Source organism: Siniperca chuatsi, linkage group LG14 (genome assembly GCF_020085105.1).
Source record: "Siniperca chuatsi isolate FFG_IHB_CAS linkage group LG14, ASM2008510v1, whole genome shotgun sequence".
NCBI lineage: Eukaryota > Metazoa > Chordata > Actinopteri > Centrarchiformes > Sinipercidae > Siniperca > Siniperca chuatsi.
This window is the reverse complement of record NC_058055.1, coordinates 8010982-8037874: the sequence shown is the minus strand read 5'-3', so window position 1 is coordinate 8037874 and position 26893 is coordinate 8010982. Positions and strand designations below refer to the sequence as shown.

At 39.9% G+C, this 26893-nt stretch overlaps 1 protein-coding gene across 3 annotated transcripts in view; it reads left to right on the top strand.

The window, feature by feature from the left end:
- Positions 1–433: 433 nt before the first annotated feature.
- The window catches only part of gabra3 (gamma-aminobutyric acid type A receptor subunit alpha3), a 93048-nt gene continuing 66588 nt past the window's right edge, over positions 434–26893 (top strand). The window contains exons 1-2 of one of the 3 annotated variants that reach the window (XM_044223232.1): positions 434–1070; positions 1272–1344. The gene's annotated coding sequence lies outside the window, so the exon portion shown is untranslated. The remainder of the gene's footprint in view (positions 1071–1271; positions 1345–26893) is intronic. The other 2 variants (XM_044223231.1, XM_044223233.1) reach the window with 2 other exon arrangements.

Below are 26893 nucleotides of genomic sequence, written 5' to 3'. Positions count from 1 at the left end.
ACAATAAATCCAAAGGATATTCATGTTGCAAATTGACAGCAGCAATAATCAAATCCATGGAGCTGTAATATTTCATTTAGATGTGAGCTGAAATCTGACAGGTCACTCATATCAGTTTTGTCTTGTTTTTTGTTTGTTTTTTTGCCAGTTGTAATATAGCTGATGTACATTAAATAGCAGAGAACAAAATCAGGTCAGAGACTGTTCGCTGCTGGCACAAACACTCAAACAAACACATCTGGGAGTTGACACAGTGCAAGCGCAGTCTTGTACGATTTGCTGCTGCATGAGCAGGGGTTAGAGGTGACATTACATGCCTTGCATAAGGGCACCTTGGGCACATTTTGAGATGAAGATGAGATGTCTCGTTTTTCTCTTCCCCCTGCCCAGATTATTCCCCAGCTCTTCTCTCTGATTAGACCACACCACCCCAAGGTCACAGAGTGGAAATGATCTGCTCCCTTTTTTTCTTCTACTGCAATGACTCAGATGAGATTGCTATATCACTGTCAGCAGCAGCTCAAAGGCTTGGCATCTCTGTTAGTCGGTGTTGGACCTTGGGCACCCTGCGTCAGTGCTCAAACCGCGGAGCCCGCTGAATAAGTGGGCCCACTCACTGCTCTTCCTCGCCTGGGAGGTTGTTGTGCAATAACGCACCAGGAGGGGGGAAAGAGTCCCTTCCAGCTGTCGAGAGCATCACTGACAAGCGGGTCGGTTAACAGTGAGCCCTCCCGCAAACGTCCACCGCACGTCCATGTGGGCATTGATCCGCGTGACAGATCACCGCCTCTAAACCAGCCCTCGGGTTCAGGGTTTGCCCCTCCTGGCCAGCACCAATCTGAGGTGGGTAGAAGGAGGGGGCGGGAAGGTTAGTTTGAAGAGGGCAGAGCTTTGCGAGAGGACGCCGATTTTCCTATTATTTCACCGCTGGAAAAAAAAAATCCAAACCCAGGGGACAATAACAGGCGAGGGAGAAATCACTCGGACCAAACGTCAGAACCTCATTAACTCCAAGGAAACCCAGTCGGGAGAGAGAAGAAAGAGCAACAACACAATCTTTATTGCTGCTGGTGAGACTATTTTTTTTTTTAAATACTAGCCATTAAGTGTGGCGTGGTGTGTTTAATGTAACGTGATTTGTTAGGTTTCGCACATGTAGCTGCCAGGATAATAGCTGGAGATAGTTGCAATTGTGTTAAATGGCAATGTTTCATTCACATGCAACAACTGCTGTTTGTGTAGCCACCGCAGTATAATTGATGGTTTAACAGGTCTCACTCGCATGCTGAAAGTGGAAATGATGCTGATGTGAGGATGCGGCGCTGCATGCTACACTGCTGTCTGGTATGATAACGATTCCGTTACGGTATTGAAAGTATTGTTTGGGCAGCGTAAGCAACAAATGTAGGTAGGGTTTTTTTTTTGTTTTGTTTTTTTTTTGTTATTTGTGGGAATGCAGTTCAAACAATGGCGGTGTTAAATGGTTTTCTCAGAGCAGTCAAATGACAACACAATGCGACACTACGGCTCGAGCGATAATTGTTACTTTGGCAATTAAACGACGGCGCGCGTGACGTTTCTGATCATAAATCCGCACCTGCACTGTAACTCCAGCCTCGCGCTTTGACCCAGCGTGCTGGAAATCCTGTCAGAAACAAGCTACCGCAACCAGTGACAGGACTGTTGAGCACAGGCTAACTTAACCTTGAATAAAACCCCCGTTACAGCGAAGGGTCTGGTCGTCCCCCCCTACAACAACAACAACAACAACACTCAAATTAAATTAAAGCCAGTGGTGCCTTTTTGTGATAAAACTAACATTGCCATATGGCCACACGTTTATCACTTCATTTATTTCTCTTAATAATTTAAAGGCAATATAGTTGTGTGTTTTGCTGTAGCACATAATGAGGAGACATAAGCCTGCCTCATCAAAAAAAAAAAAAAAAACACAATCCCTCTCTCCCTCTCTGTTCCTGCCTGTCACTCTCTCCCTCTTTACCCCTGTTGGTGACCATGCATGGTATGTAGTGTGTCAGTAGCCACATATGCTGAGCAATGTCCAACTAGAATGATGTTTCTATAACATCAGTCCCAACAGCTTAAATAATTCAAATCTTCCTGAAACATCTCACTCATTGCAGAAGGACATGGAACTCCCTCTTAAAAATCATGTAAAATTAGGTCAACAGACTACACAAGGAGACAGGCTCTCAGAATTACTCTTGCATTGTTGTTTGTTTGCTGCCCATGAAGACACAGGGTCACGCAAATAGGCAACACATGGTAGCATGGGAGAAGGTCCCTGACTGAGCACCCATGCTCTTAAAAATTGTTATTTTTGATGCATCTGTGTGCACAATGTGGTGATTGGCACTTTTCCAGACGAGATGTATATAACAGGCTCAACATACAGGCACTTCACATCAGCAAGAACCATGATATTTCATTAATATTAGCTTCATCTTTTCATGCTTTTCAACCAGCCAATGTCAGAGGCCATGTTCTGGTCTTAATTACTGGACATCATCCAAATCAGGGTTTTAAGACGTCTTTCATTCTGAGGATAATTTCCCACTCTGCGCTCTGTCCTTTGCCTGCCTGAGTTGTCACATTTTAAGGAGTTCCTCCTCTGCACATCACATATTCATGTTTTTACCACACCTCTCATTCGATGTGATGCACAGTCATCTGTAGCTCCTCGCAGCCTTTCCCCTGCCATATCTCAGTCTGCACGCTACAGGGCTCATAATGCGATGACTCCCTGGACTCATGAGTGTGACCACAAGTAAATGACTTTTCTCAGCCAGCTTCTTCATCTGTTGAGACATACAGAGCAGAGAGCTCCTTTTCCCAGTAAATGGTTGTGTGGTGAAAGGGAAGCAAACTCAGATTTATTGTCCAGCAGGGAATGTGTCAGGGAGAGCAGATTTTGTTGAGGGTGAGGGCGTTATTTTTTCCGAGAGTTACAGACGGATATGTTGTGCATCTGTGACTTAGTGAACCTGCTACATCTGAAGTGGCGTGATTAGAGGATCTGTTTGTAATTGCTATTCTTTGTATTCTGCATGCAGATGCAGTCAAATAAAACGAGTAGCATTTCTATATTGTTCCTCGAGGCAGAGTAAGGCATGATGCAGTAAAATGTAAAGTATCTCGGGTGATTACAAAATAAATGAGGGTAATGTCTCCCAGAGTGTTAAAGGGAAGCACTGTCTTTTTTGCAGGAGGGAAATATTCTGCCCATAAATGAATGTTAATGTTTACAACATGTCTTGGAAATGACTCCATATGCTAAATAAAAGGGTTACCCTCCACTACTGTCCATGTTCACATTGCCCTACAGAGGAGCTTGCTTTGGAAATCCAACATACAGCTCAAGTGGAGATGGGACTAAGGCATAAAGCTACTGTCTGATGATGATAAAGATAACAGCTGACAGGAGGTAATCACAATAGCCCTCTAAGTGTATTGAAGCCACGACCATGATCATGTCAGTCATGACCAAGAGGCTTTGAGGGGAAATTTACAGCTTGGCTCCACAGGGGCAAAGATGACGAGAAGTAGAACAAAGCAGGACAATGAGAAGGCCATGCTGGGTTAATACAGACAGGGAAAAATGGAGACACACTTACTTCACTTATCCAGCACAACCAAACATAATTTGTAGGATGAAGTGAAGAAATTGAATATTTTAAGGTTCTGGAGTGCTTTTGCATTACATTATAATTTCTCATATATTTCTCAACATATCCACTGCTTCCAAGAATTTTACTTACCTCATTCATTCTCTGTCTTGGTGAGCTCCCATCATTTCCCCATTTATGTGCAGGAGAGGAGTATGATTAATCACTAAAGCTCCATTCACACAGGAATAATGTTACCTCCAGATGCCCACTGGTTCATGATCATTGCTGTGATTGTCACTGATCATAATCCTGTACAAATCTTCTGCTACATCTGTATTTTGTTATGTAAGAACTCCACAAATAAATTATGTGTATTACTGTATTTTAGCACAGGCAGAGGACTCCTGACAAGAATGATGTCATATGAATGCATATCCCAGTAATTTAGGGACTACAACTTCTTGCCAAAACTGCATAAAATATTTTCCAACAAGTACATTATGTGCAGAGCAAATCATCGGCTATTGTTTGATGAAAGACTGTTGGAACTTGTGGCACAGTTGCACAGTTACGCTGTTCAAATTGATCTTGTTAGATTATCATTGAGATTAGATTTGTTATTTAAAAGTATATTTTTGTATTTAGCTGTAAACTGCTTGTCGAAAGCAGTGTTTTGTGGGGGTAGAATAAGAAATTTTGCACAGTGTAGCACACTTGCCTCTAAATGATTTCATGAACATTCATCCTCTAACAATAACTGTCCTCAGGATCCATTGTCACCACAAATGTTCACCTTTTGTTTCTCACTGCGTTTGTAGTACATAGGAAGGAAGGGAGGACAAAATCACCATCACAGAATCATGTTCTACAAACAAAAAGCAAGAAATCACAGATCCCATCGGGCATTTAAATTAAGCTTTTCAGATTGGAGCCACCATGAACACTGCATGTTTGGTAATGTTGAAATAAAACTGTCTCTATTTTGATTTCATAGGTTTCTTCTTTTTTTTTTCAAGAAGTTGAATCCATATGTTACTGGAGGTTGTAGAAAGTATAATGCCGCCTTGCTCTCACTGATTTTCCCCTACTCTCCTTAACCGTATATGCCTTTCAGGGTTTACTGTGACCTTTAAGGTTGACAGTCAAAATCTCTCAAATGTCAGAATCTTCCAGGAGCCTAAAGCTTCATATCAGGACCAGCTATATTGAAGAGGCAGAATGTCTGCAGGCCCTGAGAAACTAAAATGTCTTAGATTGTATTATGCACATTCAAGACCTGAAATGGTGTTGAAGAAAGATAACAGCTGTATTTAAAACTGTAAAACTTTTTTAAAATGTTGTTTGTCCAGTGAAGCATTACCCCAGTCATACATTCATTTGATCAACTGGCACAAAAAAGGAAGTAAAGCATTAAATATTGGACTTTTGATTGAAGTTGGCAGAGGATTAGGGGGTATTTTAGGCTTTTCAAGTCCAAGACACTGGTCAGATTTTGAGCTTGAAGGTTATTGGTACAGACAGTGGGTGCATATTCTGTGAATCAAGGTGCATGGCACAAATTGCAGTCAAGTGTGATATGTGCAGAAGGAGTGGTGGCGCACTTCTGGTGTTTTTGAGGCTCCAGGCACACAGGAATAGACAATTAAACCCTTACATGGTTGCATAACCTCCTGTACACGATCCAAAAAAGTGTATTTTTTTCTCTCTCTCTAACAAATTCTTGTTTCCTGTTGTATCTCTATGAAATTTAACCCACACAGTTAGATGTGCAGCCATTATTCTGCTCTATCATGTTGACCATCTCAGTCACAGGTCTACCTCTGTTGCAGTGATTGTGCTTCGGGCGCTACTTTTGTCACATACATTGGGAAAAAAAGACGATGCACACAGCTGTTGCCTCGGTAACCCAGAGTTTTTGGCTGAAGATATGGAGAGGGGATTGGGAACTGACGGTCCTGAGGGGTTTCTGTGATGTCAAGAGGAGAGAAGCTTTAATTGTCTTACGATTTTTTTAATGGACCTGGATAAATCGTGTGTGTCGCAAGTGTCCCGAGTGTGCCACCATCTTCTACATTATTTATACTGCAACAACTGGGAACCTGTGTGGGATGTCAAGATGTGAGTTGGGAAAGAGCCTCAAAGTTTTTGTGGTTATCCTGCGACAGCCTGGTGCTCGCTGCAGAATATTTAATTAAGAAAAACTGTGAATTGTGTGTGTGTGTGTGTGATCCTACTTTGGCAGTGCGCAATGAATCCAAAATTCAGTTGCAATTTTCCCTGACTGAGTGGGCATCTGCTCCCGGCACAGCGCAAAATAATAAAAGCAAAATAATCAAACATGCGAGACCAAGGCCAAAATCTCAGTGCACTCTCATGTAGATAGTGCTGTTAACTGATTTGGCCAGCTTCATATTATCTATCTATCTATCAAAAAATGTGCAAATGACCCAAAGCATTTTGTCTAACTCGTGTTTACTTCAAGGGCTGGAACTGGCCTTAAGATAATACCTGGGCCTCACTCAAAAACCTTGTAATGTCAAAGAGTATGGGAGGCAGTGGTGGTGGACAGTAGAGCTTAAACAATTATCGCTGAAATATGAAATGCCTAACATTCCCAGGTCCCTGCTTCTCACTTGTGAGGAATTACTGCTTTTGTTTGTCTTATGTGATAATAAATTGAATATCGTTGGGTTTTGGACTGTTGGTCGGACAAAACAAGCAATTTGAAGATGTCACCTTGGGCTTTAGGAAATTATGACAAGCATTTTTTAGTATTTTTTGACACTTTATAGATTAATGAATAATAACAATTGTAAGATGTAGCTTTAGTGGACAGCGAGTTCCTGCCTGTGCAGTGGGAGGTTTGTCGTTTGAGCCATGTTTAGAACTCTTCATCACATTGTCACATAGCAAGTTGAATGTACACTGATTCAAGACATAGCCTATGGAGAGGACTGAAAAGTTCTTAATGTAACTCAAAGTAAAAAAAATTACACATAAATCAACAGCTCCCTTCTTCGTAAGTAAGCTCACTATTGAGACCATAGTCTTTTTTTATCATGGGCTGCCAGATGATTGTGGGCACTTTAATGTGTGTAAGGTTTGGCCACCGTCATGCTATCGCAGCCTACTCTTTATTGCACCAGGTACAGCATAGAGAAATTTCTTTCACAGAGATTATTTTACATCACTATTGCATTGCCATGCTCAAACATGGTGTAGGTGTGATGATAGCTGTTGAAATATATCTTTTTAGACTGTAAAATCATTTAACTGTAGCATAAATTGTTCCTGTCAAGAACAATAACTATCCGATTGTCTGCATTTGTTGCAGGAAATGTGTTAGTTAAGGTTAGAATGACTGACTAACCTAAATGCCTCAATAAACAGAGGGAGTCATGGGGATAACAAATGCAAAATACTCAGATCAGACAAGGCAGCAGGGGTGCAACAAGAATAAACATCAAAGATGATTAAAAAAGGCCTTAATTGCGATGTCACTATGCTGGAAGCTCATTCATTAGCCATCATGGTCACCTTTAGTCTTCAACCTTGACTTAGAAACTGTCAGGAGGCTCCTGTCTGAGGATTTCAGACTGCTTGCAGGGTCATACTGAATCTTAAGTTCAGAGACATGTTGGAGCCAGGTCATTCAAGGACTAAAAAACATTAGCAGTTCTAAAAATCAATGAGAAACAGGCATCCGGTGACAAGATGCTAAAACGGGGTAGATGTGGTCCTGTCTCTTTGCTTTTGTTAAAAGCCTCACTGCAGCATTTTTGAACATGTTGTAGTAGCTTCATGGTTAAGGCAGATAAAGCAGGCATTGCAGTATTAAATAAGTCATTGTGAGCGCTTAGAATCCTATTAAGATATAATTTAAAGATAATTTATAATTTTTTTAATCTCATCCATGAAATATTTACAACTAACAGAGAGGTAATAATAAAACATGGTTTTCTCAAATTTTCTGACCCCGCAAGCACTTTTATCAAAAAACACTTTATTACATTTAATAGACCATGAAGGAGCATTGCAGACACAATATACCTCAACAAAATATCGTTCATATAGCTAAGGTTTTACCTGGTTGGTACCAGCCTGCCAGAAGAGCTTTTATTAACATTATACTGCATCCTGCCTAAAAATGTACACTACAGACATAAACTGCAGTGTCCAATGCACTAAAAAATACCTGTATGTAAGACCTTTACAACAGCTATAGGGGCAAACCTATGAATACTAATTCAATCCTTAGGTAATCCTAAAACTGGGGCCATACAAAGACTTTATCATCTCCTCAAATGAAAGTAAATGTGTTCTGTAAAGAGCACATGTTAAAGAGGAGAATGGAAGCCGATCGTTACATTAAACGGTATGTGTAACTATATCTTTAGAAATTTGATGCACAAATGTATAAAGCAAACTTCACCACAGCCACAAATACCAGTCAGACAAAAAGCCGAAAGGATGACATTTTTCTGCAATCAGCAGGGATGTCATCCTAATGTCACTGAGGTGGAGTGTCAGACCTTGGCTTTGCCTTGGTGCATAGCCATTAACATCACGAATAAGCAAGGGGACAACTTTGCTGGACTCTGACACACACCTTGAACGAGTTTGACTTCATGCCAAGAATGTGATCACAGTTCTCTGAGAGGACCAGATGACTTGCAGCAGTGATTCTGTCCTCCTGTAAGACCTGTCACAGGTTACCTTGGAGAACATGACCTTTTCCAGTTCTGCGATACATGCATATAATTGGATGGCCGGAGAGTAATGCAATAATAAAATGAATTTCAATCAATCATATCGAGATGATATGATGATGTTGTGAGACACGATTCCTTTGTGTAAATTGATATTGTCTAAGCAAATTTTAGTTTTGTTTAGGGCTGCATGGCATTATAGATCAATCTGTTGATTATTTTCTAGATTAAATTTGGTGTATAAAAAAAAACAGAAACCAGTGAAAAATGCCAATCACAATATCCTACAGCACAAGGCGACATCATTAAATTTCTTGTTTTGTCTGACCAACAGTCAAAAACCCAAACATATTCAGTTTACTTTAATGTACCAAGGAATTCTCACATTTGAGAACCTGGAACCATCAAACGTTTGACATTTTTGCTTGAAAAATAACTTAATCGATTATCAACACAGTTGATTAATTTACTTTCAATCAATTAATCGACTAATTTTTGCAGCTATAGGTTTGTTTTGATTACATGCAGCATCACCATATAGTTCACTGTGATTACAGTGTTAACATTGGATTTGATACTGTACATAAGTCAATGATATACTGTATACTGATGGTGGAAAAAAAGAATTCTTCATTATTGATCTTCTCTGGTTGTTTCTGATTGTCTGTGTCCACTTTTTTCTGGTCACTGGTTGACCATTTCTACCCATGCTAGGATGTACCCATTGCTGGCTACTCACTTTCCAGTTGGTAGCCACATCTTTACTGTCCATTTCAAGTCATCTAGCCAATTATTAATGGCCTTCTTTGGTGTCCCTCTCTACCCATTGCTAGCTGTATATTAAAGCTTTCGATGCAGAATGTGCATGTTTGTATATTGTTAAATGTGCATTCAAATTCCAGGCATTTTCAGCCACATCATATTAACTATTAATGTACTATAGTTGTGTTCACATGCCCGTATTTCAAGGTGCCAAAAGTATTTGAATGGCATGGTTTGTTTACTCAGATCCCAGTCAGATTTTTCACATTTCCAGTAACCATGTAATGTCCTTATAAAAATTCAGGACCAAGTGGTGATATAAAGTGATATAAAGCTAAATTACCATACAAAAGTGAATTCAAATGTTCCTGTTGGCACTCTTCATGTGATTGCTCCTATTTTCAATATAGCAGACATGAATATTAACTACCAGGCTCACACACACTAAACTTGAATGACCCAGTGCTTTGTGTTTAGTGTTGTGTGTCAAGTAACGGTCAGGGTTTTCAAGAAGTAAGTTTGCCTGTTTTCAATTATGAATGAGGAAAGTAAAAAAAAAAAAAAAAAAAAGAAGCAGGACAGCCTTAGTGAATACAAACTCCATGGAAGCTATTGTTGGAGTTTTACTGGCCTTGAAGTCTCATCAAAGAAAGTGCATGAAAATTAATCATTTGTACCCAAGTGACACGTCAATTCAAATCCAGTGTCTATGCTGATAATGGGCAATAATTAATAAAATGGCAAAAACAATGAATCAATTATTAAAATCACCATTAATTATTTTCTGTCGATTGGACTGACTAATTGATTAATCATTTGTTTCTGCAGTAGTCTCATCAGACTCTATTGATTGGTGATGACTATTTTGTGTGTGAGTGGTAATGTGTGTTTAATGTGTAATTTCTTGGTATTCGGAGTACTTTTTTGTGAAAAGGAGCTTTTGAAAAGATAAAAGCACTGTGGCCTGACATGAACAGTAGACTCTGCAGTAAGATTCAGTTGCAACATGATACAGGCTGGTAGGTCATGAAAGACTTAACAACAAACTGCAGGGCCTCTTGAAAAGGACCAAGACACTCATTTGTTACAATACTTTTATTGATCTGGCATGGGTCTACTTAGTATTATTAAGAATTCAATACTCCAATGCATATTATTTAGTCAGGGAATGTTAGGGAGTGTTGTCAGAAAGACTTGTGTTTTATATTACTATTATATTCCATAAAACTTCAAATATTGGTGTTTTTACCACATGGATCCCAGCAGCACTACATGTTGTTCTTTTCTTCTGAACCACAGAACTTTTAAACATTCACGTCTTTGAACTCACAAGAGAGAATGATAAGAACATTATATTCACTCTGAGCTGTGCCTCAGGAATTGAAAGTACTCACCACTTTGTTGGGTGCATCGGCTGCTGTTTATTTTGAGACCAGACTGTGATCTTACTAGTTTACTGTATATCAGTGGTACCAAAATAAATGAAAGCCACCTTACCTTTCAGAGGGAGATGGGGGGGAAAAAACACTAGGTGCACGATGATCATTTCTGTGCAAGTCGAGACTTTCACCATGAGACGCATTTTAAAGATATGATTTTAAGTGGGTTCCTTAAAAGTAGTCCACAAAGACTAACTTTGTAAAGTAACTCACTACTTTTGGCAGGTAATATAAGTAAAGTGACTATTTAGCTAAATGTATCATTTTTATGTATGTATATACGTTTGGAGCACAATCTGACTCTTTTCAAGCCAGCAGTGTCAAGCATCAGTTAAGGCTGTTGTTAATTGTGACTCTGAGTCAATAAACAAGTTGGCTCAAAGCTGTTGGTACAGAAATCAGTACACAGCTCAGTGAGTCTTTTCAAACTAATCAGTCACTTGAGTCTTAGTGTAATGTTCCCTGAATATGTCCAGGGGAAGAGGGGAGTAACAATAAAAATTAACCCAGGGAAAAAGAATCAAGGAAAAGTATAAGCACAAATAAGTAATTTATTAAAAACTTAGATAAATACAAAAACAAAAGCCACCCAAAACAACAGAAATTTAGCTTCCTATAAACACAAGGAAAAGCCAATATAGGTATATACATAAACTTAACACAATAACTGAAACCAAAGTAGAATGCTAATCAAGAAATAAACACTATAAACACCCTCCCCCCAAAAAGGGAGTTAGACTACCAATCCCAGTACACTGCAACTCGAGTTAGCAACACGCAGACTAAAACCTGCTGGATGACCCTCTGGCCCCGTCTGCATCTCCTCACTCAGCCTTTACCGACCCTGATGAGCAAGTGGAGACAGCCGTGCTCAACCACCCACTGCAGAAGGGGGATGGGCAGTACCTAGGGGAGCACAGGAGAGAGAGAGCAGAACAAAACACAACAACAAGAGACAAATGACACTACGGCCGTAACTCCCCCTCCCATAAGAACAAACTAACTGTTTGGATATAAGATCAACCGATAACTGTGACATGATTACTAATAAAGAACCCAACATCACTAGTGCCTGGTTCACTTTACTCCATAAGTGCATAGGTTGCAAAGTTAGGCTATCCCCATTTTAGCCACCACCATAAGTATGTATGGTGTATCATGTATCAAGGAATGTATTTATAGGAACGGAAGTTATTAACCATCTCACCCACAAGATAGCGTGTCAGCCACCACATTGTCTTCTCACCTCTTGTGCTTGATCTTAAAAGCCTTGTACCAGCAAAGCCCAACACAACAACCACTGGTTGTGGTTGTACATCTGGGCCAGGAAAACAAGAGGGTTGTGGACAGTGTACACGGTCACTGAATGGACTGGAGCCAACATACACCTCGAAGTGCTACAGGCCTAGTAGCATGGCTAATGTTTCCTTCTCAGTAATGGAGTAGTTCATCTGGTGGCATTTAAACTTTGCTGAGAAGTAGCACACAGGATGGCACACATCTCCCCTGCAATCCTGCAAAAGCACAGTACCAGCTCCAGAAGCACCAGCATCAACTTCTAGCTTGAAGGAAAGAGAGAAGTTAGGAGCAGCCAAGACAGGAGCGCTGCAAAGGAGACTTAGAAGCATCAAATGCATGGCAACAGTCATTAGTCCACACAATTGGAACAGCAGGACTACACAGCTTGGTAAGAGGGGCAACCACCACGGAAAAGTTATTTACAAAAACACCGGTAGTAACCGGTCATGCCCAAAAAATGACAGCGTTCACGTATAGTGGTTGGGACCAGATAAGAGAACAAAGCTGCAACTTTGGCATCTACTGGACGGACCTGCCTGTGACCAACCTGTTTCCCTAGGTAAGTGACAACAGCCTTACCGACCTCACACTTAAGGGTTAAGGTTAAGGGTCACTGACGCCTCAGCAAGCCGCTGGAACACTCTCAGCCACTCTCAGACTGGAAACATGGTCAGCCCAGTCATTTGAGTACACCACCATTTCATCAAGGTACACATCACAATGGGGCACATCCCTTAACACTAGGTGCATGATGCGCTGGAAAGTGGCGGGCACATTCCTCATACCAAATGCCATAACTGTATACTGCATAAAATGATCTGGTGTGATAAAAGCTGAGATGTCAGATGTTCTGGGTGTTAAAGGAACCTGCCAGTACCCTTTAAGTAGGTCTAGTTTGGTGATAAAAACAGTCGGACCAATGCTAGCAATGCAGTCCTCCATGCAAGGCAGTGGAAACAAGTCTGGCACAGTTACTGCGGTAACTTTTTGGAAATCTGTGCAGAAACTTAGGAGCCAGTAAACATGGCGAACTCCAGGGGCTGCGACTGGGCTTCGCTAAGCCATTTTCTAACAGATAGTTGATCTCTTTCTTCATTTTCTCCCTTTTCCATTTCCATTGTCATGCTGTAACACACTAGTACGTGACAGCACGTCACCAAACACAGTTGGGTAAGAGTGAAACAAGCTGAGTATGTCAGCTCACTGACCTTAAGGAAGGTAGGACAGATGTGAGTGTACACTAGACAGAAACTGAGAGTTAAACAAACGTGGACCATCAAAAAGCGCTGCCAAACCATCATCAGACACAGACCCCCCACAATCCAAGGAAGCAGATGTTGCGTCAGGGACAGCAGTCTCCACAGTGTGTTCCGGCGCCCCCAGGGCAGCTTTTTTTGAATGATAGGACTTAAGCATGTCTCTTAGGACTTAAGCCGTTTCATGCTGCTCTGGGAGAACGAGAGAGTTTCCTTTTCCAACGAGGTCACATGATGCAAACACTCCTGACACTGAAACAAAATTCAAAACATTAGTATTTGAAGAAGAATCAAACATGAACTGCTCCTTCAACACTTTCAGCTGAAAGAGCCACGCACATTGTGGGCAAACACAAGTTCAGCCAGGCTGAACCTCAGGGACTCCTGTTTTGCATCAGGAATGGCAAAGAGAACAAAAGGCACACCTTCATCCCAGTCCTTCCGTGTCATGACAGTACTCTCTCAACATGGACTTCAGAGTCTGATGCCAGCGTTCAAGCATGCCTTGTGACTCTGGATGAAATGCGCTGGACACCGAATGAGAAAACATCTAAAGACTGCAAAGTCTGTTTGAAGAAAGAAAAGGAAATTGAATCCCTGATCAGTCTGCACAATTTTTGGTAGCCCAATGTGGTATAGAACTTAGTGAGAGCTTTAGTGATGGCTGGTGCAGTGATTTTCCGCAAGGGGATTACCTCAAGAAAACGGGTGGAAACACACATTACAGTCAACAGGAACTGGTTACTGGACTTGGTTCTGGGCAATAGACCAACACAGTCTTCAGTAACACGTTCAAACAGCTCACCAACAGCAGGAACAGGAGGCACTACCTGGTTTGGTTTACCCAAGAAACGCACCACATCAGCTTTCATTCCTGGCCAGAAGAAATGTTTTAGGATTCAGTCATAATGACACTTAGATGACCAGACCGCAAATGCTCATGTGCTACATGCTGCCCGCAACCAACTGGAACAGCTATTTGGTAAAGTGTACCCCAGTCCTCACCTGAGTCAGTTCGCTAGTTGCAGGTGAATGAAACGAACCGGGAAACCCTCCATCCCCTGTTAAAAATTAACAAATCGCCTACTGGCTACGGCCGTCACACCTACAAATCTATTGTTAAGACTGTTCAGATTAAGTTCAGATTGAAGATAACTGGGTGTCCTGATGTCACATAGCTGAACCAGTGTACTCTTAATTGTGATGATGAGTGTAGTAGGTCTAATCAGTGCTGAGCTAGCTATGATGTAATATTTATCCCTCGGCAGATATCATAGGCGTTATTCAGTTACTGATTTGAATTAGCTAATACATGCCTTTTCTTTCTAAAATCCATTCTACATATTGTAAGCCTCCACTTTAGTTTAATAGCATGTTGTATGTACATATACTTTATGTTACATGTGATGGTTATATCTAAACCAAATATAACCATTTGCCATTCAAGTCTAGATTTCCATTGTCACATTTACCTCTGATTGCACCACAAAAAACGTGTGTCATGGCCACATTTGTAGCCAGAAACACACTCACCAGTTTGTGTTCAGATTGCAGGGGGTACTAGAGCTTATCAACCCCACACTCCCATTGTTGCTTGAAACAGAGTAGCATGAACAATGCTTAACTGAGTCTTGCTCACCCCAGCTGCAGTCAGTCACACTTGTTGTAGTTGTGTTCATCACAACCTCTGCGCAACCAGCAAACTCCACCAGAGCGATAACTTGCTGCACCAGCAGTCAAAGCTGCTTTGATCACCAGAATCACTCTCACCACAGTCTGTTAGCCTGTGCAGCAGCAGCCCACACAGAGCATCCAGAATTATGCTCGTCACAGATACTCAGTCACACTTGCCACAGTTGGGGTGATGCAGGCACACTCTAAGCTGCACCGAGCTGCTGTTTGCTGTGATCTGCCATAGTTGTAGCCAGAGTTGCACCTTGCTGCATTCAGACATGCTTACCTCAGCCACAATCAGTCATGCTCACTGGAGTGCTACACAACCTGAGCAGCTGGCGCTGTATGCTACATGAGACCAAGCAGCCATAGTTGGAGTCACACTTGCCAGAGGCACCCTCACAGCTGCCATCATTCACACTAAGTGGGAACCTACTGGCCACACAAAAAGCCCCAGTAAACATCGCATCCACAGAGACTAACAGCAGGACCCAAAGGAGATCACAGCCCTGTTCATAGTCACACTCCACCTCATTCCACTCAAGGGATTATAATGGCGGAGGATACTGGAAAAGCTATTTATTTATTTATTTATGAACATGTGCGCAGCACCAACATTCATGGATCAAATTTAAATATGTCTTCTATCCATCTGTGTGGTGTAATAAGAAGGTAATGAAACTTGATGTGTGTGCCTAGATTTGTGGGATTCACATTTGCAGTGTAAGGTCTTTTTTGATGCACAGTATCTGCTCTTGAGATAAGATAAAATAATTCTTGCAAGCCTAATGTACTTCAGGGAAGAACACCATCAGTAATATCCCTCTGTGTCATATAGGAAAATGGGTGGCCAACTCTTGCCTATGGCATACACGCCTACATATCTGCCTGAATGATGATAAGGTAAAATATTATTTTCCTATTTAAAATTCAGTGACGGTATTTGTTCAAAATATGGACATTTATAATAACATATGACACTGAATAACCTGTTAAAAGTATTAAACTGTTTCAGCACAAATATTTGAATTTCATTCCAAGTTAAAATAGATTGCACATATATTCAAATACTTATGAAATATCCATGAGTAATTTAAAAAAACGATTTCAAATTTGTTTAATACATCGTTTCAGTCAGGAGTTTTTCACTTTTACTGAAGTTGTGCTGCTTTACTATAGCAACAGATCAGATTACATTTATTTCCAGAAATGAATCAAGCTCGTTAGTTTTGAAATTGGCCTCATTCATCTTAACATTGCCCCTTATAGCACATGTTGTTATATTGCACATCCTTGAAGCTTTACAGTATATCCTTGTTTGGATAGGATACGATATTCAACACAATTTCCGGCTAAGTGGCAAAGACAAGCCTATAGAGCTTCAAGGTGAACCACAGCATGGATGTTTGATTTATGGTTTAAATTATTCTGTTGGGCCAGTCTAGTGCGTGTGTTGAACTCTACTGCTCTTTGTATGGCTATTACCAGAGAGTGAAACCTTGCATTCCAATTACAGTTATGCTATATAGCTGTCATTCACATTAGTAATGACTATAGCTTCTACTTACACTGAATCGCCGGCCTGCCCATGGATACTTTGCCTGTTAGTGTGATCGATAGCTACTGATCAAGCCACTTCAGAGATGCGCTCTTAAGTTGGATAGATGAGTCAGTGATGTTGTATAAAGACCCACTTGACTCTTACAAAAGAAATTCATTGTGGTATGCATGTTCTAAATTGGTTTTCTAATGTGCATACCAAGGTTGATTATAATAGTCAACATTTACCTTGAAATATAAGTCAATATGCGATTAATCCATGACTTGAAGGAATATCGTTCATGTCTAGCTTGATGATTCAATGAAAGGATTCAGGACATGGTCAGCTCTACTTTACTGTAGCTTGACTTGAAGTTTAGCGTTAAAAGGATCAGAGTTGCAGAATCTAACATATTTCAAGGAATCATTTGGTTCAGTGTCAGTATTGCTTCCTTGATCATGGCTCCAGTCAGAATCAGAATCAGAATCAGAAATACTTTATTGATCCCCGTAGGGAAACTCTTTGTTACAGTAGCTTGCCCTTACGTCAGTGCACACAGGAGAAAGTACTAGAAAACGATATGATACACTATAAACACTATAAACAGGTCAGAAATAAATTAAGTATCATGTCGGTATCAGTGATCTCAGTTTTAATTTCATGACACTATTTTAACATGTTTGGACATGTTTAACAGCCTTTACAATATCAATAACCTCTAATATTAACTATATAATCATGGGCTGCAATGGATAGCAATCTCCTCCAAAACACTTGTATACCAAGACTAAGAGTCTACAGCCATGCTGAAGATGCAGATGGTGAACGCATTGAACTGAGGATGGCTCTAGATGAAAAGTCAAGGGACCAAAATGGTGACAATTCATCCTGAGGGGGACATGATTGTCTTTACCAAATGTCATTACAGTCCATTCAGTAGTTGTCGAGACATTTCACTCAAAATCACAAATATCAACCTCATGTTGACAATATAGGAAATGTTAGGGGATCGCCAAAGTAATTAGGATTCATTGTCTGCGGACCATGATTGTCAGTACAACATTTCATAGCAATCCAATAGATGTTGAGATATTTAACTGGATAACTGAAAACTTTGACCTGCTGGGGCTCTAGAGGAAAAGTCAGACGATCATCAAAGTCAGGAGGATTCATCCTCTGGGGACCACGAATGTCTGTACAAAATTTCATGGCAACCCATCTAGTAGATGAGATAATTCAGTCTGGACCAAAGTGGTGGACCGACCGACCGATATTGCCATCCTTAAGACCACACTGCTAGCATGACAAATGATGTACAGTAAGGAGTGGATAAAGGTCTGGAGGATAACTGACATGTTCATGCACAGACCGTCTTTGTTACAGTAGTGATATGTGGACCATTTGATTGATGTCAATGACATGGAAGTCCCATCGGAGAATGAACAGCACGTCTCCTGTTCCATCTCCCTGGTGCATCTTAAATCTTGGTGAAACCACAAAACTCAAAAGATGCAGTTAGTCAGATGTTTGCCCTGTGCCCTCTAATCGTTTCTTACCCAGTTTGACTGTTGACTTTGGATGTCTATCTGCCAGTTTTGTGAATGGACTGTCGTATTGAAATATTAATGCTGTTACATTTTTCAGACTCCACTTTATCAGGATAGACTAGGTTAATGGACCAACAATTAAATGATGCTGGTGATGTATTTAATTTTCCCTGTGCAGCATCAGCACAATATAACTCAAGTTGGTTTCAGTGGTAATGACCTTGTGAATTCCATTATTATGTACTACTCTTTACCTTTTTGGACCAAGGCAGTTCAGTTCAGTTCTTCACCAAGTTCTCCACCAATTAGTAAAGGCCACCTATTGGCTATATAAAAGGAAACGATGTGAGACCTCTGACGCTCGAGGGATGTCCTATACAGTAGATTAATGGAATGGTTCATTAGTATAAGATGTAGATTTCAGAGTAGTGTGGAGGAGCAGTTGGAAAAAGTATTTTGCATAGTGCCTGAAAACCCCAATGTGACATGGAGGGTTCAGCTCATTAACAAAACTAGACAGTGTGAAAGTTTAAATAGCAGAGCTGCTGTTGCTTCTGGGCTCGTCATGAAATGTCTTGTTAGCAATTTACTTTATTGGATACTAAACATAAAAAAATGAACAAGAATGTAACCTATCTGTATAAAGTGATTCCTTGTTCATAATTTATTGCTTCCTGGCTTGAAGCCAGTGTTCCTTTGGGAGATACATTTGATGGAGGGTTGACTCAGCTTCTCGCATAGTGGTTAACAGTTTGTTCGTAGTTAAGTGATGAATATGTTTTCTCTCGAAAAATGACTTAACACATAATTTGTTTGATCATTATGTCATTGTGAGTTTTAAATGATTTATTATGATGATTTTGATTGTACTTGTTAGCATATTCCTTAATTTTGGGTTCTAAAGGTGGAATTTAATATAAAATGCATCTTTTTCATCGTAAAATTCCTTTTAGCGAAAGTTTTTCCATTTCAGAAAGCTCATCGCTCCAGCTGTTGGGTGTGTGTTGAGAATGTTGTCGAAATCCATCCATCCATCCATCCATTTTCTACTGCTTGGTCCCGTTAGGGGTCGCGGGTGACTGGAGCCTATCCCAGTGACTTTGGGCCTTAGGCAGGGTACACCCTGGACAGTGGCCAACTCGTCGCAGGGCTAACACAGACACAGACAAGGACAGACAACCATTCACTCTCACATTCATTCAATACGGGCAATTTAGAGTTATCAATTAACCTACATGCATGTCTTTGGGACGGTGGGAGGAAGCCGGAGAACCCGGAGAGAACCCACGGTAACACGGGAGGACATGCAGACTCCACCCAGAGAGATTGTGTGATGTTGGTCTGGTCCGGGAATCGATCCCACGAACCCACGATCTCCTTATTGGGAGGCAGGAGCTTTAGCCGCTCTGCCACCGTGCACCCCGTTCGATTCCGGAGAGGGAGCCTGAGAAACGGCTACCACATCCAAGGAAGGCAGCAGGCGCGCAAATTACCCACTCCCGACTCGGGGTTGTCGAAATCCAACATTTTCAATTGTAATTAGACTTCAAGTCAATGAAAATTCTCATGGCCTATTTAAAGCAAATTGTTTTTGGTTTTTACTCACACTGGGGCTAACTTCGTTACAAAATATGCTAACTTAACAACAAGGAGCTTTATGAGGCCAGCCGCCCCCCCCCCGGCCTAAAGCAGCGCACCAAGCACCTCAAAAACTGAATTGTTCCAACAATCAGGCACCAGTGAGATGGATAAAAGTGGTTTAGAAAATGAATCAAGTGAGCAATCAGCAGGTTAATCATATAACAATTACTGCCATGCAAACAAGTGGAACACGCTGTTATCCATGAATAATGCAGGCAGCCACAGAGCCAATTAGTGGGGGTGCATCATCACTTCAAATGTGATTTCTCAGGTGATAACTTAGACACCACTGGCCTGACTTTGACAAAACCTGAAGGCATAATTCAGTTTTGCAGTGGGTCCAGTGTGGTCTGGCTCCATGAGGCTTTCAACCTCATTGTTCATTTTCACCTGCTGGTTCAAGTTCCTAAGGGTACTGTATTATCTCATATACCTGGCCTCCCTTTATCAGTGTATCTAGAGCACCAAATTGTCCACAGCAAATTTCTATGTTCTTTCTCCACTGGCACAGTGTTGCCTGCTGTATCCATTGCTTTCTTTGCCATGCCACACTTATTTGTATTCCCATAGCATCCTCACAGCAGTAGGTTCCTATGCTGACCCGCAATATCATTCCCTGGCATAACTGAGCTGCATCCACGTCACTGTGAACTGATTGGCTAAACATGTGTGTCCATGCAGGCAACTAGAGATAAGTCTTACTTTGTTCAGCCTTAGTTTTGTGCTGTAGCGTCTTTATAGTCCCTGGAATATGAAGTGTAATCTAACTCCAACATCCCTGTCCTAACATTCATCTAAAAGATAGAAATCTCACCTTTTTTCCACTCACCTTTGTTGCATTGAGTGATAATTAACTGTTAATGTAAACTCAATACTTTCTACTGCAAGATGTGGCATGGCAATGCTTTCTACATTTTTTGTGACTGCATCAGTTTTAAAATTTGCAAGGAATGAGGAGAAGAAAAAAGATGCACCATATGTGAACTGGACTGGTTACTCATAAAGTGGTAAGTAACACTTATTTGTGCAAATCTCAAATCTCTAACAAGCAGTGCTGTTTTTTGTCAGTCTTTATTGTTTTGTATTGACATATCTCTTTTTGGTCCACTACAATACATAGATACATAGTCCTACCACTGGTGCATCCTCCCTACTACATAATGTCCACTTCCAATGTTGTTCACAGATTATAGGGGAGCTCCAGGACCACAAATCAATACTCGCACTATACTATATTTGATGGTACTATAAATTTTTTACTCAATCTCTTCCTTCTGGTGCCTACTTCTTCTCATTGTAAGCCTGTTTGGTTACCCCTCCTAATGGGCAAAGACTTTGTTCCAGCTGTAATCATAATCCATTGAGGAGATGCAGAACTTGTCAAATTCTGAACTGAGATATTAATTTCCCCTCCATGTGGGGCCCTGCTCTGCTGGTCATGTAATGCTATCAGCTTTGAAGGCATCTTGTCTGGTTAAGCCTTTTACAAACGTTCTGTTTGACATCTATTTTCTTGCTTCAAATGTATTTGTGCTGATGGCGCAAGAAGGGAATTCCTTTTCAAAATAAAATCATTGCATTTGAGAGCTTGCATCTTTTTAGTTTAGATGCCTCCTTTAGTGTCAGCGTGTTTCATTTGTGAGTTACTGTTCTGTAATCTGTGAATTTGATATTTTAGATTATGTATTGTCCTAGCCATACTGAACAATCTATAATAATGGTGAACATGAAGTATTTGCTTAAGAGAAGATTAGTGTCATATTGTTTTAAAAAAATAGTTGTAATGTTCATGTTCATAAATTAACACACAAGTCAATATTAGATAGAGGAAAATCACTGAGTCCAAATTTTTAAACCTTAATATAGAGTATGTATTTTGGCCACGATACTAAATGGAAACAGCAGATTTCTTTTGTGTAATACAGTTAAATTTAAACCCTGAGGATTTGTATGCTGCTTTTTGAATATGAACCACTGGGCACATAAACAACATTAATTGTATTGTGATTTTTTTTTAAAATGTTTTTCTTCTTCTCATCCTCTTGTCTTGAGCAAACAGCGACTTCTTTTTCTTGCTCTTAGCCCTAAACGTTACAATGTATCTTAGCCGTAGAACCACTGCTAATGATGTTATTGTTCTTTTTTCTGTATATTTAATGATGATGTTGAAACTGCATTTGCAGAGAATTACTTGAGCCTGAAAAACTTTTTCCCTTTAATCATCTCCCATCATCCCACATATGGCATTTGTACCCTCAACTACAGCATACAAGAGGACTTGTATTTCCCATATTTACTATACTTGTGTTTATTTATTTGTTCATACTGTATGTGGCCTATTTACTTTGCTTGTATTATGTGAAATACTACTTTCTGAAATGTAAATATAGACCAGTATCAACTTAATCATTAAAAGGGTTAACAGAATGTGTATATGGTCTGCAATCTGAATTGCGCAGTCATTGAGCTGCAAACAGTGTAACAAGGCCTGAGGTAATACATGTGCACAGGTGGTGAGTGCTAGAGAAGGTATTGCTCTTCACCAGGAATCCTTGATGAACTCTGACAGATTTTACCTACAAGGCAGACACCCTGTCTGTGGTTTAACAGCTGCTTTCCAGTTTTTTTTATATTTATGGCTGTTGTGACTTGTATGCAGATCTGCAGTAGTTTGGTGTTCTGTGTCTCTAACTGTAAAAGTCACACTGATTTACATGATCATTCTATCTATCTGATCAGATCTCTTCCTCCCACTAGCATAATGAATGTTATTGCAGGGACAACTGCCCGATTACAGTACGTTTAAAACCATGTGTGATTTCAGTATGGAAACAGATCAGAGGTATTTTCTGTGTTACACTCTTCCAATTGGAATTCATTTAAGAATAACTGATTGTGATCTGTCAATTATTAATGGCAAATATTCTGTGAATAATGGTATGCTCCCTATAAAATATGGGCTTTTTTAATCATCAAGGTTATTGCGTGAACACTGTTCATTGAGCTCTGTTGGTTTCATTGTCTGGGAACACATTCCAGTCATAGTATACTTTTACAGATTTGATAAATGTATATCAAATATTGTAGATTTAGCAGTATCTACAGAGAATTACCCATCTGTGCTCTGTGTGTGCAAACATGCTCAACTGGGTTAGCATTATAGATCTTACCCATTAGCAACGTGACCGGTGAGAACTGTTGATGGCTTATAGAAATACTGAATCAAGGTGTTAGCCAAATCGGCTTTATTCAGACACAATCTAACATCTAACAATCCAACCTCACTTTTACATGTGAAAGGGGGAAGGAAAAATGGGTTTAAATAGACCATACAAGCCAGGGAGCCGTCTTATATGAGGCCATTCCCTGAGCAGCAAGCCATCACGATTTTATGGTGGCATGTCCGTGGGTTTAAACATTACAGTACCTGTAAGTACTTACAGGAATTTGCATTCTCTGCTCTTTCTGTTATTGTTTTATCACTCGTCTCTGGTCTGCTGTTGCAAAGCCTTGACGAGAGCTTAAGCCCCTGAAAGCCTTGCCTTGTCAAGTATCAAGTCATATTCACTTTCACATGCACTGTATTGTCACCACCTATACCACATCCTTGTGCTTGCAGTTTACATTTTATTTTCAAAAAAGGTTTGAGCTCCTTCTGAACATCAAATCACAAATGTTTAACGGCTGTGACAGTGTTTTGCTTTTAACCACTTTGGCCTCATTTTGGAAACCAGACTTCTGTTACTCCCTCTCTACTGTCACGTAAATTTACGCACACAGCGTGAAAAGTCCAAATCTATCTCTGTAAAGATAATTCCATCTGGTATATTCTTTTTTTATTAATTTATTTATGCTAATAAACGAGTCCAGTGCACCCCTGTAAACATGTCAAGGAGAGTAAGCCTTTTAAAAGTAGATCTTGGCGAAACCAGCAAGTGAGAGGCCTTATTTCTTAAATTCCTGCCAAGTTTAGCACTAATAAAAACATTTATCAAGTCACTTCACCTCAAATTCAGAGGAGATTAAATATGTTTAGCTTTGAATAAACTGGGCCACTTGGGCTGTTTTATTCTACAGTTTTATAGTTCCTTTCAGCACCTGTGAACAGTTTACTTACACTGAACATCAGTCAGCCAAACCTTGGCACAGCAAGATGAAAATGACAGCATGGAATTGATCTTTCTTCTGCCCTGAAAACAGCAACAGAAGCTTATTGTCATGTGGTGCTGTGTTCATAATGGATCCACTGCACTCTCATTACATGTCTGTGAGGAACAAACCTAAATCGTGACAAATTATCACTGACGTAACATAATAGTGATGGGCCCCAGTGGAAACAGTTTTGCCTGGCAGCCCAATACATTGATCATTTGGCAGTGATGAGGCCTAATGATCATAATAACGCTCATGCCCACGGTCCCAAAACAGGGGGGAAAATTGTCCTCATTCATTAGGTCCACCTGTGTTCCTCATTGTGCAGGGCAACATCTACAACAGTGGTTCCCAGCCTTTTTTGTCAGACATTACCCCCACAGTGGGGGTAATGGGGGTAATCAGTACCCCTTCATCAACAACACTCTCCATGTTCCAAATGTGTGGTCATTTGAATTGATTTTAAACTGGATGTTATTTAATGATTAATTACATAAAAGTGGATATTATTACTATTTTCTAGTAGTACTAGTACTTTTTTAATTGTCACTGTTTAGGTGGTTTGTCTAACTGTTTCAGTTTTATCCGTTCATTTAGCTACCTATTTCATTCATCCTATTTCAATTTTTATTGTATTACCTTTAGCTAACTATTTCAACTGTTTATCTATTACTTTTAGCAAACTATTTCAACAATTTACCATTACTTTTAGCATTTTTGGCTATCTATTTGAAACATTTATCCATTACTTTTGTATCCCTGGTCGGGAATCCCTGATCTACAAGTCACTTTCTAACTGACCTCCAGCCTTTGCTAGTGTTGTTATTTGCTGATTGTTATGTTTAAATTAATTAATTAATTTGAAAATGTATCCATCTTCAGTAGCATACCTGTTGTCGTTTTTCTCCTTTGTTTTTATATACTCTTTCTGCTTCAATATGACATCAGAAAAGTTGTTTTACTTAAGTTATGTTAGTGCAGAAATGAGTGACCTAATGTTAGACTGAATACAATCAGTTTCCCACCAATATTTCAAAACAACAGTGGGTGCAGTTTGAAATTCTTTACGTATGTGGTTAAATTATAGACCACAAAGATCAGTGGTAGATGCTCAGTGCATGACCGTCACATCAAACCAAATGTGACAGGATTTAAGGCTATTTTTAGCCACTTGGATTACATGGCTATAGAGCTGTGTCCTAAATTCAACAATTACTGCAGTCGACAGTGTTTATTGGCTGATGAGGTCCACAGTTCCTTTAAATGTTAGCTGTTCCTTGACATCCTGTGCGGTAACTGCACCAGAGGGATTTATTTGCATAGAAAACTTACCATGAACTTTATAATATTACAGTCTGAATTTCAGTTTCCTTTAGGTCATGAATGACAGCCAAACTATATGGATAGATGAAAAACCAAATTGTCCCCAACTGACATCCTTCGAGGTGGAAACCAGGCCCTGCCACTTCTTTTTTTACCACTTATCTTTATTGTTCAACAAATCACTCCACATAGTCGTCCAGTCAGATTATTCAGCTAATTTGCATCAAAGGCATTTATAGCCTTTTAATTCTGTCAAATGTGATTACATTACTCATTGCATATGCTTTTTTCCTTGAAAAAAAAAACTGACAGCCAAATTGAAGACAAATGTTAGAAGACTGGGAAATGGAGAGTACTTTAGCTCTACTGTCACCTTAGGCAAGCTATTTTTAATTTGCCAACAAAAGCAGTCTTTTTTTCCCTTCCGTATTTTCTGTTTCAAGCACAATCTGAGCCCCAGGGACCACTGAGCCCCTCATTTGCATGACAGGTATTGGTAAATCGGGTGCAGAATTGTAGACAGCCAGTCTTTTAATGCCCGTTTGTCTTATTCTTAAGGAAAGGCTTTGTTGACACTTGCTGTCTAGTAAGCTTTCTGTATGATTTTTCACTGCAGCTCTAATTGGTGCTTGTGTTGAGGAGACATGAACTGAATAAACAGAACAGAACAGAGATCCTATAGGAAATGTAATAGATGATGGAGTTTATGGCTGACTAATGAGAATAATTAAATATTCACTTTTTTCTTTAGTTCTTTGGAACTTAACTGTTTTGTTTACTGAGCACATTATTACAGTCTACCAGTATCAGTGCTGTGACTCTGATGATAACTCATCCTCCCTTTCAACTACTACAAACTATGATGATTATCAGTGATAAAACTACACTGGGTTATAACTGAACCTCCAGGCATAGAGGAATCAAAGTATTTTAAAAAGATTTATTCATCCAGGACATTTAGAGCCTTAGAGATGACACATACGCAAAGATGATCCCTGTGTGAGTGGAAGAATAGGTGGCAATATGTATCAGGAAATTAGCAATGCAATTTCCAGACAGACATTATAAAACATGGAAATGATACCTCTGATCCCAGAGGGCATCCTGTAGTTTTTATGGGGAACATAAAATCTTTAATGGATAATGATCCAGAATTAGTTTATACACAAAATGTACAGAGAGAAAAGAAAGGAAAGAGAGAGAAAGAAAGAGGTTAAAAACACTGATGCCTAATATGATATGTGCAAAAATCAATCTAGGAACTGCTGTCTGCAGTTTTGTGTTTTACCAGACTTCGTCAAGCAACACAAGACTGGTTTAATTTGACACAGTCTGGGACTTGGCCTGCCCTTGAGCTTGACATTTGCTGAAAGCGAGATAAGGACTGAAACGATGAAAAATAACATTTCAATTTATTTGCATGAACCGTACTCAGTTTAATTGGCTACATTTGCAATTGTGTGTTTTTAAGTGGCTACTCGGGTAACTCAGTTTTGGATGAATGCATGCAAAATAACCTGGACCTTCGTATTCAGTTTATAGTTAAGATTACCTGGCTTACTTGAAAATGTTTGCTTGGGCACGAAAACATTCAGATCACACCTTTCACTCACCGGGACCATGATGATTTTTGTCCCATGTTGCAGAAATAACCTACTGTAGTATTTCTCAGTACAGCAGTTGATTGCATAGAAAATGCCTGGATGGATGGATGCTTTTATTTATGGCAACAAGGACAGATTAATAACGATGACTGTAAATATCTTTACATCAATAACACCTCATGGCTCTCGGATTTATGAAGCAGAATGTCAATGTATATTGGTTCTTGTCAAATTCGCTGTCAGTGCATTGATTGAAATTGTCAACAAGTTTCATACATTATTTAAAAAAAGCTAATAGAATACATTTTTGCTGACTTA